The sequence below is a fragment of the Wyeomyia smithii genome, chromosome 1, assembly GCF_029784165.1.
Source record: "Wyeomyia smithii strain HCP4-BCI-WySm-NY-G18 chromosome 1, ASM2978416v1, whole genome shotgun sequence".
Classification (NCBI taxonomy): Eukaryota; Metazoa; Arthropoda; class Insecta; order Diptera; family Culicidae; genus Wyeomyia; species Wyeomyia smithii.
In genome coordinates, this window is record NC_073694.1 from 181,311,316 (window position 1) to 181,328,881 (window position 17,566).

General features: G+C 39.3%; 1 protein-coding gene and 1 pseudogene across 1 annotated transcript in view; both read left to right on the forward strand.

The window, feature by feature from the left end:
* The first annotated feature begins 5,608 nt into the window (after positions 1–5,608).
* LOC129719243 (U6 spliceosomal RNA) lies at positions 5,609–5,701 on the forward strand (annotated as a pseudogene).
* Positions 5,702–6,730: 1,029 nt separating this feature from the next.
* Positions 6,731–17,566, forward strand: part of LOC129719067 (elongation of very long chain fatty acids protein 7) — a 51,869-nt gene continuing 41,033 nt past the window's right edge. Inside the window, exon 1 of the mRNA XM_055670429.1 lies at positions 6,731–7,171. The gene's annotated coding sequence lies outside the window, so the exon portion shown is untranslated. The remainder of the gene's footprint in view (positions 7,172–17,566) is intronic.

Here is a 17,566-nt window from a genome sequence, read left to right on the forward strand (position 1 = left end):
GTGTTCAGAGATTTCCTGTATGTATGTATGAAACGTTATTTCGTGGGGTATAAAAACATTTGAAAAATAATCTGGTTTCCTTGTGTCATGATTTCTTGGAGGAATGGTTCATTCTAAAACCACTTACGGTTGTTAAAATTTGAATTCGACTTTTTCAATAGTGTTGCTGTTTAAATTAAAAAAAGTCAGTGAAATATGCTTTTCTTTTACCATTTCTCATCAAAATAAAAAATAAAATACACACCCCTGAAACACTCTATTGTTCCGTAGACACCATAAAACTAGGATGAGGATGAGGTTGCTCTTTTTGGACAACACACTACTCTACTCTACTCTACTCTACTCTACTCTACTCTACTCTACTCTACTCTACTCTACTCTACTCTACTCCACTCTACTCTACTCTACTCTACTCTACTCTACTCTACTCTACTCTACTCTACTCTACTCTACTCTACTCTACTCTACTCTACTCTACTCTACTTTACTCTACTCTACTCTACTCTACTCTACTCTACTCTACTCTACTCTACTCTACTCTACTCTACTCTACTCTACTCTACTCTACTCTACTCTACTCTACTCTACTCTACTCTACTCTACTCTACTCTACTCTACTCTACTCTACTCTACTCTACTCTACTCTACTCTACTCTACTCTACTCTACTCTACTCTACTCTACTCTACTCTACTCTACTCTACTCTACTCTACTCTACTCTACTCTACTCTACTCTACTCTACTCTACTCTACTCTACTCTACTCTACTCTACTCTACTCTACTCTACTCTACTCTACTCTACTCTACTCTACTCTACTCTACTCTACTCTACTCTACTCTACTCTACTCTACTCTACTCTACTCTACTCTACTCTACTCTACTCTACTCTACTCTACTCTACTCTACTCTACTCTACTCTACTCTACTCTACTCTACTCTACTCTACTCTACTCTACTCTACTCTACTCTACTCTACTCTACTCTACTCTACTCTACTCTACTCTACTCTACTCTACTCTACTCTACTCTACTCTACTCTACTCTACTCTACTCTACTCTACTCTACTCTACTCTACTCTACTCTACTCTACTCTACTCTACTCTACTCTACTCTACTCTACTCTACTCTACTCTACTCTACTCTACTCTACTCTACTCTACTCTACTCTACTCTACTCTACTCTACTCTACTCTACTCTACTCTACTCTACTCTACTCTACTCTACTCTACTCTACTCTACTCTACTCTACTCTACTCTACTCTACTCTACTCTACTCTACTCTACTCTACTCTACTCTACTCTACTCTACTCTACTCTACTCTACTCTACTCTACTCTACTCTACTCTACTCTACTCTACTCTACTCTACTCTACTCTACTCTACTCTACTCTACTCTACTCTACTCTACTCTACTCTACTCTACTCTACTCTACTCTACTCTACTCTACTCTACTCTACTCTACTCTACTCTACTCTACTCTACTCTACTCTACTCTACTCTACTCTACTCTACTCTACTCTACTCTACTCTACTCTACTCTACTCTACTCTACTCTACTCTACTCTACTCTACTCTACTCTACTCTACTCTACTCTACTCTACTCTACTCTACTCTACTCTACTCTACTCTACTCTACTCTACTCTACTCTACTCTACTCTACTCTACTCTACTCTACTCTACTCTACTCTACTCTACTCTACTCTACTCTACTCTACTCTACTCTACTCTACTCTACTCTACTCTACTCTACTCTACTCTACTCTACTCTACTCTACTCTACTCTACTCTACTCTACTCTACTCTACTCTACTCTACTCTACTCTACTCTACTCTACTCTACTCTACTCTACTCTACTCTACTCTACTCTACTCTACTCTACTCTACTCTACTCTACTCTACTCTACTCTACTCTACTCTACTCTACTCTACTCTACTCTACTCTACTCTACTCTACTCTACTCTACTCTACTCTACTCTACTCTACTCTACTCTACTCTACTCTACTCTACTCTACTCTACTCTACTCTACTCTACTCTACTCTACTCTACTCTACTCTACTCTACTCTACTCTACTCTACTCTACTCTACTCTACTCTACTCTACTCTACTCTACTCTACTCTACTCTACTCTACTCTACTCTACTCTACTCTACTCTACTCTACTCTACTCTACTCTACTCTACTCTACTCTACTCTACTCTACTCTAGTCTACTCTACTCTACTCTACTCTACTCTACTCTACTCTACTCTACTCTACTCTACTCTACTCTACTCTACTCTACTCTACTCTACTCTACTCTACTCTACTCTACTCTACTCTACTCTACTCTACTCTACTCTACTCTACTCTACTCTACTCTACTCTACTCTACTCTACTCTACTCTACTCTACTCTACTCTGCTTTACTCTACTCTACTCTGCTTTACTCTACTCTACTCCTGTTAAAGTTGAAAAACCAATCGATGAACACACCGATTGTTTGTTGTTCTTGTTGTTGCTATTGTTAACCCAAGTAACAAAACTGGTTATATCGAAGTTTACAGCGCTTTTATAGTAAGCTCTAATTAAACTTTGATAAAGACAATATTGTTACTCGAGAATGCAGACACACACCTAAAATTTTATGGTCAAATATCAGCAATTTGTTATTGAGAATGGTACCACTGAGAGCCAGAATCTATGTGTATATAAAGTCGCGCAAAGACAAAATCTATCGTTCCGGCAACACAGTTTTTGTGCCGTTTGTTGCAGTTCTGTTTTTCACCATGCATAAGCGAATATCATTTTCTGAAATTCTCCACAAGGTACACAGTTTTGAAAGATTACACCGGTGATGCTTTGTTAAATTTAACTGAACCAGTGTACAGGTTTAATGTTGAATTAAAATGTGTAGTTAAAACTTCGGAAAAACACATATTCTTTATCACGCTTAATTACAACACTTTTCATCCACTCCTAACATTATCACCTTGTTTATTTACATTGCTCGATTGGTACCCCCGTTTGACACTGATTTGGTTCCTTTGGTTTCATCTTTGCGCGACTCTAGATTATAAACATAGACTCTGCTGAAAGCTCGATTAAAAAATGACAGCTGACACTTTTTGAAGTAGAATACTTCTCTCAGGAAGTTCGGCTACATAGGGATGTGAAATGAAAATCTAAAACCTAAAAAAGTGAAAAATATGTCCAATTTCAAATGCTAATAAATCGGTTAGTATTCGATGGATTTCTTTCGTTCTTGCAGCAATAGATTGGAAAATCTTTTAAGATTCTTCCCAAAAGAAGATAATTGTAATTTTATTATTCACACTATTGTACTATTGAAAATAGTCAAGCCTTGTCAAAACGAAAAATTCGACCTCTGATTGGTCGTTTTATGCTTGCTTCCCAAGCACGGTCGACAGGATCATATACCTTGCAATTGAAAACATGCTATTTGGCCTATATAAGAGCCTGTTTCAGCCGGAGCCACTCATAATAGTTCTAGACAGCGACAACAGCAGTCGTCCTTCCTTAGCAGCAGCACTAGCCCTGTGGTTGGTTATCACGTCTCAGGAGCAGCGCGGTTCTCCTCAGCGTGTGTCGCCAGACTGCCATTACTCCCCCCGTGTTGGGGCAGCATGAAGATTGCCATCAGGAAATCCAATTTTGAACATCAAAATGCCTCTTCCAAGGCAAATAAACAAGTCATTGAAAGTTAATAATTTTTTTCAACGCAAGCAAGCATTCTGTGTTGCATCCTAGCAATTTAAATTTGTCGCACCCGTCTAATTTACTGAATGTGAAATGGCTTCCACAGTGCATGTTGTCGGTGTATCTTAATTCCCCCAATGTTAGGGCAGCTCAAAGGTTGTAATTAGCAACCGATTTTGAACCGCAAAATGCTTTTTTTTCAAGGCAAATAAATAAGTAATTGAAGGTTATTAATTTTCAGGCATCAACACAAGCAGATATTCTGTGCGGGATGCAATCAAATTCTGTTGTAGTTGTCTAATTTTTACCTCATTGAGTTAACCCCCCAATGTTGGGACAGTGCAAAGGCTGTGATCGCCATAACCGATTTTGAATAACAAACTGCCCTGTTAGAACGCATTCACAAAAGCAGTTAGTTCGACTATGCAGAGCTAATATGAAGTCGATTCAATCAATCAGCATTAACAGAATTTCATCGTCTCCCAGCTGCCAAATTGCAACATGATGCAACACGCAACAGCGAGCGCACGAAATCGCTTGGTGTTACAAACCGCAATAAGATACGGGTTGAAACCGTTGCGTGTGTGAGAGCACCATCGGTGTTTATTCGCTGGATACAAAAATCAAATGCGAATTGTGGAATAATTCGTCTAAAGAACATAAGGAAATGGTAAACCTGAACTGAAAGGCGTAGCCTATTACGTAGCACCCTTCGGCTATAAAAGAGTGTTTTTTGGAAAACTAGCTACATTCATTAGTCGGAAGGTGAGCTGGATGGACCGTCCACAACGTTGACAGCAGCAGCAGCAGATATCAGCACTCAGCGGTAACAGAATATATCAGCGGGTTGCGCCTGTGGCTGCCTTCAAATTAAACAAATCACTTGCCCTGTGGTTGGTCACCACGTCTCAGGTCTCTGCCTGAGAACGAACGCCAATGCGAGCGATCGGGCGAGATTTTTGCAGTACAACAGCCGGCACTTCATCTAATGGAAAAGTTGGATCATTTTGTTCAGAAGAATATTACTGTCGGTAATATTACAGAGCTGCGATTGCATTATATCCGATATGGAATTGAACAATTGTTCTTTTGAGAACAAGTAAAACACTTAATTTGAAGAGTTAATAGTTTTGGGTACCAGTAGCAGTATGGTAACAGCCTCAGCGGTAAGTGCAGCCGGCACTTCCATGAGGCGGATGTTATAAGGAAGTAAATGGAAGCGGCATGGCGAAACAGTTCAGGTGTGCTTAGACGCGCCATTTTTCGTTGTTGATATTATTCCCCACATGAAACGAAGCGCTTTCGTACGATAGCGGCGGTATTAGCGGTAGATGCATTTGCCAACACTTACTCCAGTAAAGCCGTGTCTAATTTTCAATGTGAAAACACCTTTCTATTGTGTTGGCCGTGCACATTAGGCCTCTGCCAGGCTAAACGCGAAAAGCGGCGTGAACCGTTTCGCCCGGCCGTAGGTTAATGTGCAGCCGTAAGTAGAGCTGTGTAAAAGTATTCTACTTCAACCTCGCGGTCGTGGCTTTGCACACAACCCTCCTGTGATTTTTTTTCGTAAATCTCGATTCAACCTGACTGAATTTCGGCACATAATATTCGAAATCTTGATAGTGTTACTGAATTATGGTTTGCAAATGCCCCAATTTTCAGTAAATTGAGATTGAACCGAGAAAGCTTGAGAATTATTTTTAGTGTCTAAGTTTTATATTTCATTTGTTGTTGATATAACGGTTTGGGATTGATTGTTTCGTAAACTCTACACTGCATTTAGCATGAATTTTTTGAGGGATAGGAAAAGCATTTTCTTGACACCAACACGGCAATGAAATTAGTAAGATATCGGAGTTACTTAGGATTTTGAAATTAAACGAGTCAAAAATCTTTTCTCGTCCTAGCTTCGGCTGGACATATACTAAAATTGGAACGATACAGAGAAGATTAGCATGGCCCCTGCGCAAGGATGACACGCAAAAAATCTTTTCTCGCACAGTAAGGAAATTTTATGTCGAATCATTTATGATTAAAAATTCCACAATATTCCACGCAAATTGAAGTGGTATTGCACATAATTTTCAAACAAAATCGTTGTTTACGTCAGAAGTAGCTGAAATTTAAATGAGAAAATATTGTTCGCGACGTGTAATACATAGAAATTTTTACTGTGCGGTGAAAGATTACTGGACGCATTAAAAATCGGCGAAAAAATCGACGAAAACCTTTGCCTAAAGGAAACCATAAGGCATTTGATGCGATTCGTGAAGAAAGACCCGTTTATTAGTGGCTGCAAGGTAGCAGCACAAACCGGATCCATTTACGGTAAACCGGTAGGTCGTTTCACCACAAACTGAGCCTCGAATGGGGCGGACAATCGGTGATCGTACACTCGCGAACAGAACAGGCTTGAGCGTTTGGGGTACGCCGTTATCCTACCGGGAAAAGGGTCTTTTGACAGATGTTTTTAAACCTAAAAGAGGGTCCAGACATTAACTACTGAACAGGTCGCATTGTGCAATTCACGACTGGAAAGATGCTATTTCTATTTTCTGTCTGATGAATTTCCTACACTAAATTTGAACCCTTCTATGATAATATTTTGGGCAACATTATTACTAAAATGATAACAGTGTCCAGTTAATTTCTTACCACAATGTTGAAGTAAAAAAATTCATTACTTCTACACTGTTTGTATGTTTCTAACTAAGTTAAGTAAATTTAACTGAGCGGTAAATAATGACTTTCACTAAGTTGCTAGATAGAACGTAAATTATCACTTAGCTAATGGGAGCGGAATCATAAAATGTAACAATAAATGCTTTAATTATCAGCCCACTTCTATACTGAGCCCCCGAGTCAAGCCGGTCTTCGTCGTCATCATCGGTGAGCGGCTACCATAAGGTGCAGCATATTCGCTGGGTGTCGCGCGACATTCGCGTTCCCGCTCGCGAATCGTGAGCTCGGCCGCGATATAAAACTCCAGTGCGACAGTGGCGCCGAGCTCACTTCTCGTTTATCTTTCGGCTTAGTCAAGTGCATTCGGAGGAAGCGCGCTGCTCTGTTTGTGCCGTGCTGCTGTCGCTGTGCTGTTGCATTGTCGTGTAGTGTTTGTTGTTACAACTGAAGAGACAGGACGAGCCAACAGGATTCCAGGACAGTGTCCAGGACGGGGATAGAAAAAAAACTCACCCCCAGGGAGCGGAAAAAAACGTGTTTTTGAGTGTTTGGTGAACAGCTTTTGGAAAATGAAATAATTTCGTGATTTTGTTGTTGTTAAACTCTGGATCTACGGGCAGAACAAAGATCGAGAAGTGAAAAAGTTTCCAAAATTCGAATGCAAATTGTTCAGTGACAGTGTGCATCTGTGTGTGTAGTAGAAGCTTTGCGTTGAGGCGTCAAAACAAGTTACTAATCGTTAACGTGTAACAGCCTACTAAGGATTAAAGAAAACAAAAAGGTAAGGCACGGGGCTGTTTTAAATTTTCGGTTGATCGTGACAGAACCGGCTCACTAAAATCGTAACGTTTTGAATAAATTATGCAGAAAAGGCTGCTTTCGTAGACTTTGATTTGCGCTTGGGTCAGGGTTACGTCACATCAACACCGTAAGGGGATTGGATTTTGTGTTTGTCTCTTCAGGCTTTTCATCGAAACGTGGGATGATGGCGGCATTTTAGTTTTCTCATAATGCTATATAATTTTGATCGTTACCCTCGTTAAACGTGAACTAGCTTTCATTCTACACTTCTTTTTTTTTAATTTGTGGGTAAAAACCACATCCCTGTCACGAACGTCATCCCCATATAGACTGTTCCGAAAATTATAAATACATCTTCTTTCTTGAATAAAACAAAAAATACAGGATTTTTCGGGTCATTTTATTCTGAAATATAGATAATAAGTGTTTTCTTTCCAGTTTCAATTCAAGTTGAGATTAATTTTCGTAGGATACGCGAGTTCTCTAACTTTTCTTTTGACACTACTCATAAGCTTTTGCACAGTGTGTTCTCCGAACATTTTTACCACTTCAAGCTAATCTTTTTAAATTTTTCAACATTGTCCGCTGGTTTGACATATTTCCTCAGCTTTGCCTTGGTCAAAGCCCAAAAAGTTTCAATAGGTCGAATTTCAGGGCAGTTTGGAGAGTTCATCTCCTTTGGGACACATGTGACATTATTTGTTTAATACCTCTCTAGTGCATCCTTAGAGTAATGACCGGAAGCAAGATCGGGCCAAAAAGTTAGAGGATTGTTATGCTGCTTAACCATGGGTAACAACCTTTTCTGCAAACACTCTTTAACATAAATTTTACCATTCATTGTGTCATTCGTAATGAATGGACGAGATATTTTCCCACATTCACAAATGGCCTGCCAAACCATTACCTTCTTGCCGAATTTTTCGGTGTAAATGGCTTTCACTGGTCCAGGGACATCCTTTCCCTTCGGTGATGTATAAAATTGCGGTCCTGGCAGAGTCTTATAGTCCAGTTTTATGTAGGCTTCGTCATCCATGATAACACACCCAATTTTTTTGGTCAGAAGTTTGTCATATAGCTTCCGAGCTCTCGGTTTCACAGATTCAGCTTGTTTTGGATTTCGTTTTGGCTGCTTCTGCTTCCGACGGGTCTGCAGACCCATTCTTCCCTTGGCACGCATAACGTTACTCGCCGAGTTTGCAAGCTTTCTCGCCAAATCTCGTACTGATACTGAAGGATGCCGCTTGTAGTATTCCTTAACCTTTTTGTCCATTGTGGGATCAAGAGGCCCGGGTTTTCTACCACGTCTTGGGCCATCAGTAAATGTACACTCTTCACAATACTTCCGCACTGCTCCGACACTAATACCTTCTTGTCTGGCTAATTTTTATATAGAAAGACCTTGTCTGGCTAATTTTTATATAGAATCCCATTTGTGCACAATTCGCTTTCTTTGCTCGGGAGAAAGGCCACGCATTTTCAAAATTTCGCACTAAATGTTAGAAAAAATGACAGCATCTGTTTCTTTTGGATGTAAACAACAGGACGCAGCCAACGTTTGGTTGAATACTGCACTTTATTTGAAATGACGGTTGATCGTAAGTGTATTTATAATTATCGGAACGGTCTATACATTTAGCTTGAAGCCGTTTTTCTCTGGCTCTCTGGCTCGATTATCCGTCAAAAGGCTGTCAGCGCTTGCGAAACAGCCGAATAAGCTCCGTCCATGCGAGATCAACTGTTGCTGCAAGTGGTGTGTAGGAATGCAAAAAGCGAAGAACGACTGTTTTGTTTTAAACGTTCTATGGATTTTGTGCAGGACACAAATGGTCATGTTCAAACATGTTTCAACACGTTCTGGATAGCCCTAAATTCAATATAGTTAGAAGCACGAAAAAAATCTGTACAGTAACTCATGCGGCACAATGAACGGAGCTTATGATTATATTTTCAACATTAGCGTCATCATCATCGGCGGCAGCTTCAGGAAACAGTAGCCATGACATCGGTCTGGTAAAAACCCTTCTAATAAATTGAATTTCGATTTTTCAAAACCATATTCCTTTCATCATTCGATTTGACCCGCTTGTAAGGTTGCGCAACTAAAAATGTACCTCCATCATAGAGTCAAACGGCATTCGATTGGACACTCCTGAACACAAGCCTGTTCGAATTAATGATTTTTTTAGTCGTTCTTATTTTCACACGACGCACATGCTGAGCTTCGCCATCGATGACCAAACAAAGCGTGCAAATCTAACGAATCTGACATCAGTCAACAACATTCTCCGGTTGCATTTATGAACCCCGAACCTGAGCAAAAAAAAGAAGCAATTACTGACCCAGATCCCAGTGCCCACTTACCAATTTGCCGCGGTGGTAGATCCTCGAATCGTGGATCCGTCAAGGCCGCAGGCTGCTCCCAAGCTTGCTCTAAACTTTCAACTGTGCAAGAGATCAAACCGACTGAGAGGCTGGTATAAAAGCGAATGATCGATCGGTTATTATCTGGATCTGCATAACCGAGCGGAATGTTTTGCACTTCGACAGAAGAGAGAAAAAAACTCCCGCCAAAGCGCAGCGTAGTGACGTTGCAAAAAAAAAAACATTTATAAGCGTTCAAATATTGAATAGTTAAGAGCCTGTTTCCGCTCCTACATGCAGCCGAGATTCGCTGACCTTTGCGCCGGCACGTGTTGAACCACTGCTGCCCGGCTGCAGTTGGACGAATTTAAGGTACAATTCAGTTATGCTTTCATAACCTTCGCTTCGGACCTTTTGCCCATGGCCAACGTCTTGTCTGGCGCTTTGGCTCGGGTGTATGAATTAAATTCTTTCTTGTTTTGACAGGTGACGGTTGTTGTAACACGCGGTGCACAGTTTTGTTTCGATTTCGATCACACTTGTCGGGCACCAGAAATAAGAGAATACGTTTAGTGGCTGAACCTTGTAAGCGATTTTGATTTCAAGGCTCAATCTGCATTCAGACAGAAGAGAAGAATTGAGAAGAGTGTTAAAAATGATTTTTCAAAGAATGATGATGTTTCATTTATTTGAGTTCTCTAATCAATATTCATATTCATTGATACTATTTTGAACGGCCAAATGTATTTAAATTTTGACTCCATTTTCGGTTTCTCGTTTTTCCATTTTAAATGTTTTTTTCTGCTTTGGAATTCTTATTCACGAATATATCAATTTTAATTATATAATATTTTACTTTAGATTTTCAACTCTTCGATTCATGATCACTTACTACTGTATCCGTTGTATCTTGTTATTTTTATCAAAATGACAAGATTTTGCAGTTTACTCGATTCACGACTAAGGAGTTATAAGTTTGATTTTAAACTACTCAAATATATTTTTAATTTTCCACTTTCGTACATTTGATTGATATTCAAGGTTTTCAAATTTTTACTTTTTTTTTCAATTTCTGAATCTAGATATGTGATTGTTTCTTTTCTAGTACATTTTTTTTTTACTTTTGACGATTGCGGTCACTTGAACATGATAAAATGAGCCGTTGCGAACCAGAGTGGTCTATGTGCCATCGAGCAAATTGTTCAGGAGAAGCAATTTTCGAAAAATCTCCGAATAAAATTCTGTTCAACGGATTCTTTCAAACAAAATGTTCTAATACAATGGTTATGAAGTGGTTTAACATTGGGATACATAAAACTAACAGTTTCTCTGCGAAATCGGTGATTTTATCTCACCAATGTACATAGACCACTCTGACTTCATATATATATTCACTGGAATCCTCGAATCGTTTCGGAACAGAGTGGTCTATGTACACAAACCCGGTCAATGACAAAGAAAATGACGGTAAATCGTATAAAATGGCTAGTGTCACATGTTATATGATACATATAGCATGTCACATGTAAGATGTCACGTGTAACATTACATGTAACACAAGATATTACATATTATATAATATTTTACATGTTACACTTTTCGTGTTACATTACGTGTAACATGTTACATATCACGTGTGACATGTACAAAACAAGTGGCATGTTTCTTATCACATGTAATATGCTACATGTTACGTGTTACATGATAGTATTATATCGATTTATGTACATAGACCACTCTGTTCCGAAACAAAACGGCCATTCTGTTTCGGACAAACTTTCAACACGGAATAAATCTGCTTTAAAATTCAATTTTCCGAAATTTTCTTAATCTCCCAACTTCAGCTTCTTGAGTAGATGCGGTTTATGCAAAAAACTCATTTTCGAAAAAAATGGTCTTTAGACCACTCTGTTCCGCAATGGCTCAAATGATAACCTACTGTTTCTGAACCACAAATGTTGACAATAAAACAGATTTTTCATTATTTTTTTTGGTTTCTATGGGCATAAATTAACACAATGTACTTTTACTCGTCGGTATTATTTCCATCGAAGCTTTGTTTACTGATGTAGATTGGTCGATATCGAAAAAACTGTAAAATTCTGCACACAATTTGGGAAACATAAAGAAACCCGAAAAAAATTTTTGCATACGGACTCCGAAAACCTGCATTTCACAGACAAATCAGTAAATCTGGTTTCTGCCATCTTTTAGTTGTTCTACCGCTTGCAGTTTTTTTTTCTATCTGAGTTTTGGTTTGCGATACAATTTTATGGCTATCGCCACATTCTCGCTCACGTGTTGATTCAATCCAAAGATTTTCGTGGCACCACTCAATCGGATCGGAAGGCCGATTGGAGCCAATGTGAGAGTCAATACAGCGTGTGATAGGCTTAACGACTTAGCTTTCCGTTGTTGATTCTTCCTGTAGTACGATGGGGCATTGCATAACACATCTAAAAGTACGCACTCAAATCAGCTTTCCAATCGGAAGCTTGACTAACGGAGCAGTCTTGTTAAGCACAATTCTCTTCTGTTTGCAATAAAGGTCGAAACCCGTGCTCACGAACTGACGCTCGTTGTCGAGAGTGATGGTTCTTCGATACCCAAGTGACACAAAAATCCTTTGTAGACGCTCAGCTGTCTCGCTTGCAGTGATCTTCTTAAGAATCTCGACTTCTTTGTATCGACTGAAATAATCGCTGACTACCAGCAAATAATCACCCGATTCAATTGCCACGTCAACCTACGGCTTTTCAGGTAAAGCTCTTCTCATCATAGGCTCTGGTAGCTATGGTATACTCACCAGTCGACATCCTGCGCATCTCTCGACCATTCGAACAATTTATTCGTCTATTCCTGGACTCCAACAATTACATCTTCCGGGATGTCCTTTATGGCCAAGCTCAAGAAGTCTTTGCCTGCGACTTCTAGGCATAACCAATCTGCTGCCTCTAACAATCAAATCTCCAACCTTCTCGAACTTAGCTCGGAAGGCATGATAGGGCTTCGGAATATCATTTGTGTAAATCCATCCCTTTTCTAGTCATTCTCTCACTAGCAGAAGCCATCTCAACTTCATCTCCGTCAACAGCTGTATAATCTATAACGTTTCGGATGTAATCTCAGAAAGGCGTGACAACCGGGACAGTGGATCGGCGATATTTGACTTCCCCTTACGATACACGGTCTCGTAGTTGAATGCCTGAAGTCTCAGGCGATGACGTAGGCAAACAAGCTTGGAAGCGTTCCATGGCCTAGACTAGCGTTAAACGTTTCTTCTCTGCTTGTGCATCAGCTTTTGTTGGCGTACGCAACGACCCTTGGACGCTTTTCTCGGAACTGTAGGAAAACTGCCCTCTGACGTCTGCCACGACTCTAGTTTTTAGTTTCGGGTCGAAGTGAGCAAGTGTGTGGATGTGCCCTGCCAGACGAATTAGTTTTTTGAAGCTTTGTTCTTGTTCTCTTTCCCAGACGTAATTGAATTGTTCTTGGTAGGTTCGCGGAGTGGATCGGGATAAACGACCCTACCTAGTTTACAAGCCTTAAGAAGCTACTGACTTCTACGCAACTTACCGGTTACCAAAACTCTGGCTCCGGAGATACTCATATTGGGTGGTATTTGGTCATTGTCAGCTGTTTTTCTGAAACCGGAAAAAAATGGTATCTGTGGTCCTGTGGTTGAGCTCCTGTGCATCATTTTAGATCCGGATATTATTATATTGGGTGGAAATCGGCCATTTTTGGTTGTTTTCCAGAAACCGGATGTTGCCATCTTACAATCCAAAATGTTGCCTGAGGTCGATTATGGAACATATTTGTTACCTCTAAAAGCATTCTTATACAAAATTTGGTTGTATTTTCTTGATTGGTTCTTGAACTGTGCGAAATTTGTGTTTCATTTGTATGGGACCCCTCCCTTATAGAAAAGGGAGGGGTGTCAAGCCATTATGTACATATTTGTTACCTTTAAAAATATTCACCTGCCAAATTTGGTTCCTTTTAGTTGATTAGTTCTCGAGATGTGTAGAAATTTGTGTTTATTTGTAAAGCACCCCTCCCTTCCAAAAGAAGGAGGGGTGTCAAAGCATTATGGACATATTATTTACCACTAAAAACATTTACCTGCCAAATTTGGTTCCATTTAGTTGATTAGTTCTCGAGATGTGCAGAAATTTGTGTTTTATTTTAATGGAACCCCTCCCTTTCAGAAAAGAGAGGGGCGTCCAACTATTATGGACATATTTGTTACTCTTTAAAACATCCACATGACAAATTCGGTTTTACTTGCTTGGTGTTCTTGAGTTGTGCAAAAATTTATGTTTCATTTGTATGGGACCCCTCCCTTCCAGAAGAGGGAGGGGTCTCAAACTATCATAGGAACCTTTCTCGGCACCAAAAACTCCTACATACAAATTTTCACGTCGATCGGTTCGGTAGTTTTTGAGCCTATATGGATCAGACAGACAGACAGACCGGACTGTATTTTTATATGTATAGATTACAACATCAATTTTTTAGAACCTAAAGAGTGAATATACATTCATTGGATTGAAGCGTTCGTGTAAATCTATTTAAACAAATAATAAGTTTGAATGAGAAAGGCTGGGTCTGACCGCTAGGTGGATTCATTTAGGTTTTTTTCACAAAACTTTGACAATCGTGTAATCGAATTCTAACCATGAAATTGATTTCAGTTCGTCGGTATAACAAAAAAATCTGTAGAATCTGTATTTTTGACAATAATCTTTAATTCTGTAATACAGATTCTGTATTGCTTTTTTAGTTCAAAAATCTGTAGAATACAGAAAAATCTGTATATGTGGCATCCCTGGAGTAGTCCCCTTCTCGCGAGCACAACCAGCTGAGTACAATTGTTTCAAGATTAGGGAACCTTTATGCAAGCGAATCGCCAAGGCACTCACCGTTGAGGCAACTGTCAACATCCAAACGGATAACGGCAATGCAAAATTATACAGCTCGCCCGTTTTGGCAGCGAAGGAACAAAATCACCTCTAGCGATTAATGAATAGACATAAAAAAAGCCTACGATGCGTTGAAATCGTCGTCAGTATGCGAAAAACAAAGTATCGGTGCTGGTGCACTCTCTTTGCTTTCCTCTTTACGATATATTTCTATTCATTAGTGTACACCGCAACACGTGGTTCTCAATGTGCACAACTCGCTAAATGAAGTTATTCGTTTCTGTTACACAGAGGGATCAGAACTTGTTATATCCTTATTCATTTGACTCATGAATATGATTTTTTGTTAGAAAAAGGAAGAAAATGACAGTGTATGCCCTCCTACTCTCGCTTAAATTTCATATATGTGTGCGTTATCGCAGATCAACTCTGGTCCATGAAGTTTGTTGGTCCATGACGTTTGATAAATTACCAATGTGACGATAAAACATCACCAATTTTCGTTAAAAACTTGTTGCTGTCACAAAATTTCACTACGGAACGCATTATTAATAAAAGTTTTCAGCGATTTCTCGAGTTTTGTTAAAAGAGAACGTTCCATTTTACTTCGATCAAAACGACAAAATCCAAAACATACAGACGCCTTGTTGCCAAATGTGTTGGTCACGGTTTCACGATATTTGACAGATAGGTTCCCCCTGGTTCAGGCGACATGATATTCTCCTGTTGCTATCCTTTCTTCCCCTAACTATCGGCCTATGGAGAGACAAACGCAACGATCGAATCGCTTCTCAGAGCTGATGTAGTCTAGTCATGTGTTTGTTTTCTCCCAGAAACCTATGCACTATATCATCATTTCATTATGGGTTGAGAGGATTCAAGTTTAGTCGCGGCCTGTACACTTCGTGAAGTGCACAAGTGATGAATTAACGACGATTGCATCATATTCGTTTCGTTTCCATCACTGCTCTCTGCTGTATAGGCTGACTATTCAAGATGCATGACGATAGTTGTGGAGGGACAAAAAAAAATATTTCAAATAGGGTAACAGACTACTTCGGTAGCGGTTTGCTTCGGTTGGTTTTGCATTAGACTCCCGAAAAAAATTTACGATGTATTTTGTGATGAGAACAGTAAATGGACAATATTTTTTATTGTGACCATAAAAACCATGGTATTTTTACTGTCAGCTTGCGAACGTTATTTGTTATTGCCATGTTTTAACATTGTTTTTTGTTTTTTGAATCAACCACTGACAATATTTTCACCATGAAAAACATTGTCAGTGACTTCTAAATGTATGGGAAAAGTGCCTGGAAAAATGCTGTTAAGATACAAAACAACCCCCTTTTTCATGGTAAAAATGGCAAAAATAATATTTTTCATGGTTCTGGACAGTGATATTTAATGTAAAAATGATGTATTTACAATGAATAATTTTTTGGGCTACTATGAAAAACTTACCAAAGCAGTCCGATGCCCTACACGCTCCAATATGCGATACTTCACAGATTCTTCCCCCACGTTCGGCTGTCGGTGCACGAAGCGAAACCGAGTAGATGAAGAAAGCATTTTCGTTTTCAAGCACAGTTTCTCGAGGATTCCTCCTAGCCGAGCAATTTCAGTCGAGGACTCCTACTCACTAGAAGGAACTCGCGCCTTCTTTAACAGTCGCTGAGTAGCAATACAAAAGAGTTTTTGCGTGTCAGTGCGTACTTGCTGCTACTCAGGGGGATGCATGAAGAAGAAAGAGTATCTCGAAAGCGTGTGTGCAAAAGACTTGAGAAGCGTAGCATATGTCTCGTTCTCAAGCAGAAAGGAGGAGAAAGGTTTTGCTTCTTGCTCGCTTTGCAACGCTGATTCCAACTCTAGTTTAGAATTATGTTCGTGGATTTATCCGAGGTTTAGAAGTGGTTTTCTGTGGTTTTGAGGATGATTTGAGATCTATTTCTTATTTGATCTTTTCTTTCCTTTGCGACCGTTTATTTTTTTTTACATTTTCTGGTTTTTTAATGGGTTCATCACTGATTCCATGCATAATTTGGGTTTATTCAAGAGTTTTCTATGATGATATTTTTATGATAAAGAGACTATTTTGAAACTATTTCTGTATTTTGTAAAATTAATCTTGTTATTAACCTAACCTCGAAATTAATGTGTGTCTGCGTTCGCTGTGGATTTTTTTATATTTCTGACTAGTTAAACAGCGTGAGCGTAATTTGAAATAAATTTCTTGTTTGTTTTATTTTTCTGTAATAGATTCCGACCATTTTGAACCACATTAGAGAGTACTGTTGTTGAGTTTTTCTGCTTTTGTTTGCGTTTTTTGTAGTTCTGAGTGTCTTGTATATTTTTTACCATTACATCCGCCCCCACTTGTATAGGATGTAATGTAAATATGAATCATATTCTTATAACTCTATATAAATTTAACATTTTCATGTCTTCGTGTATGTTAAGCTAAGTTCGCGTAATTCCCGCTCCTGGTTGGTTGCCATCCATGCTCGGCGGACTCCTATGCCTTAAACGTTGTTAGTCGCGTGACGGGAAAAGTCGAATGGATTGCTGCGCTCCTGGTTAAATCCATTTCGTCCATATAGATCTGCTTTGCAACGGGCTTCGTGAGTGCCAGTGGCACTCTGGTCGACAAAAGCTCAAAACAGTTGCCCTAGATAGAATGTTTACGAGAAAACTCATTCATGCCTCCGAGAAACATGTTGGCTAGGGACACCAAAGTTCACAGGAATGATTTAATAATCTTTTATTTGTTTCCAATTTGAGCTTTACCTTTGTTGACCAATGTAATCGGGTCAGTGCTTCTCATGCAGGGTTTGCAATTGCCCTCGTTTATTTGTGCGCGCCTTTCATTCCCAAAACGCCAAAATACGGTTTGTATTATAATTTTAACACAGTTACTTTCATTTAAAGTACAGTTTGACATTTTTCCTTAAAAGGCCTATCAATTATCTTCAATTTAACTCCAAATGATTTGAAAAAGGTTAAACGTTTGAAAAGTTACAGATTTTTGAAAATTGTTATTTTTGAAAAAGTTCTTTTTTTGGGGGGGGGGGGCTAAAATTATATTT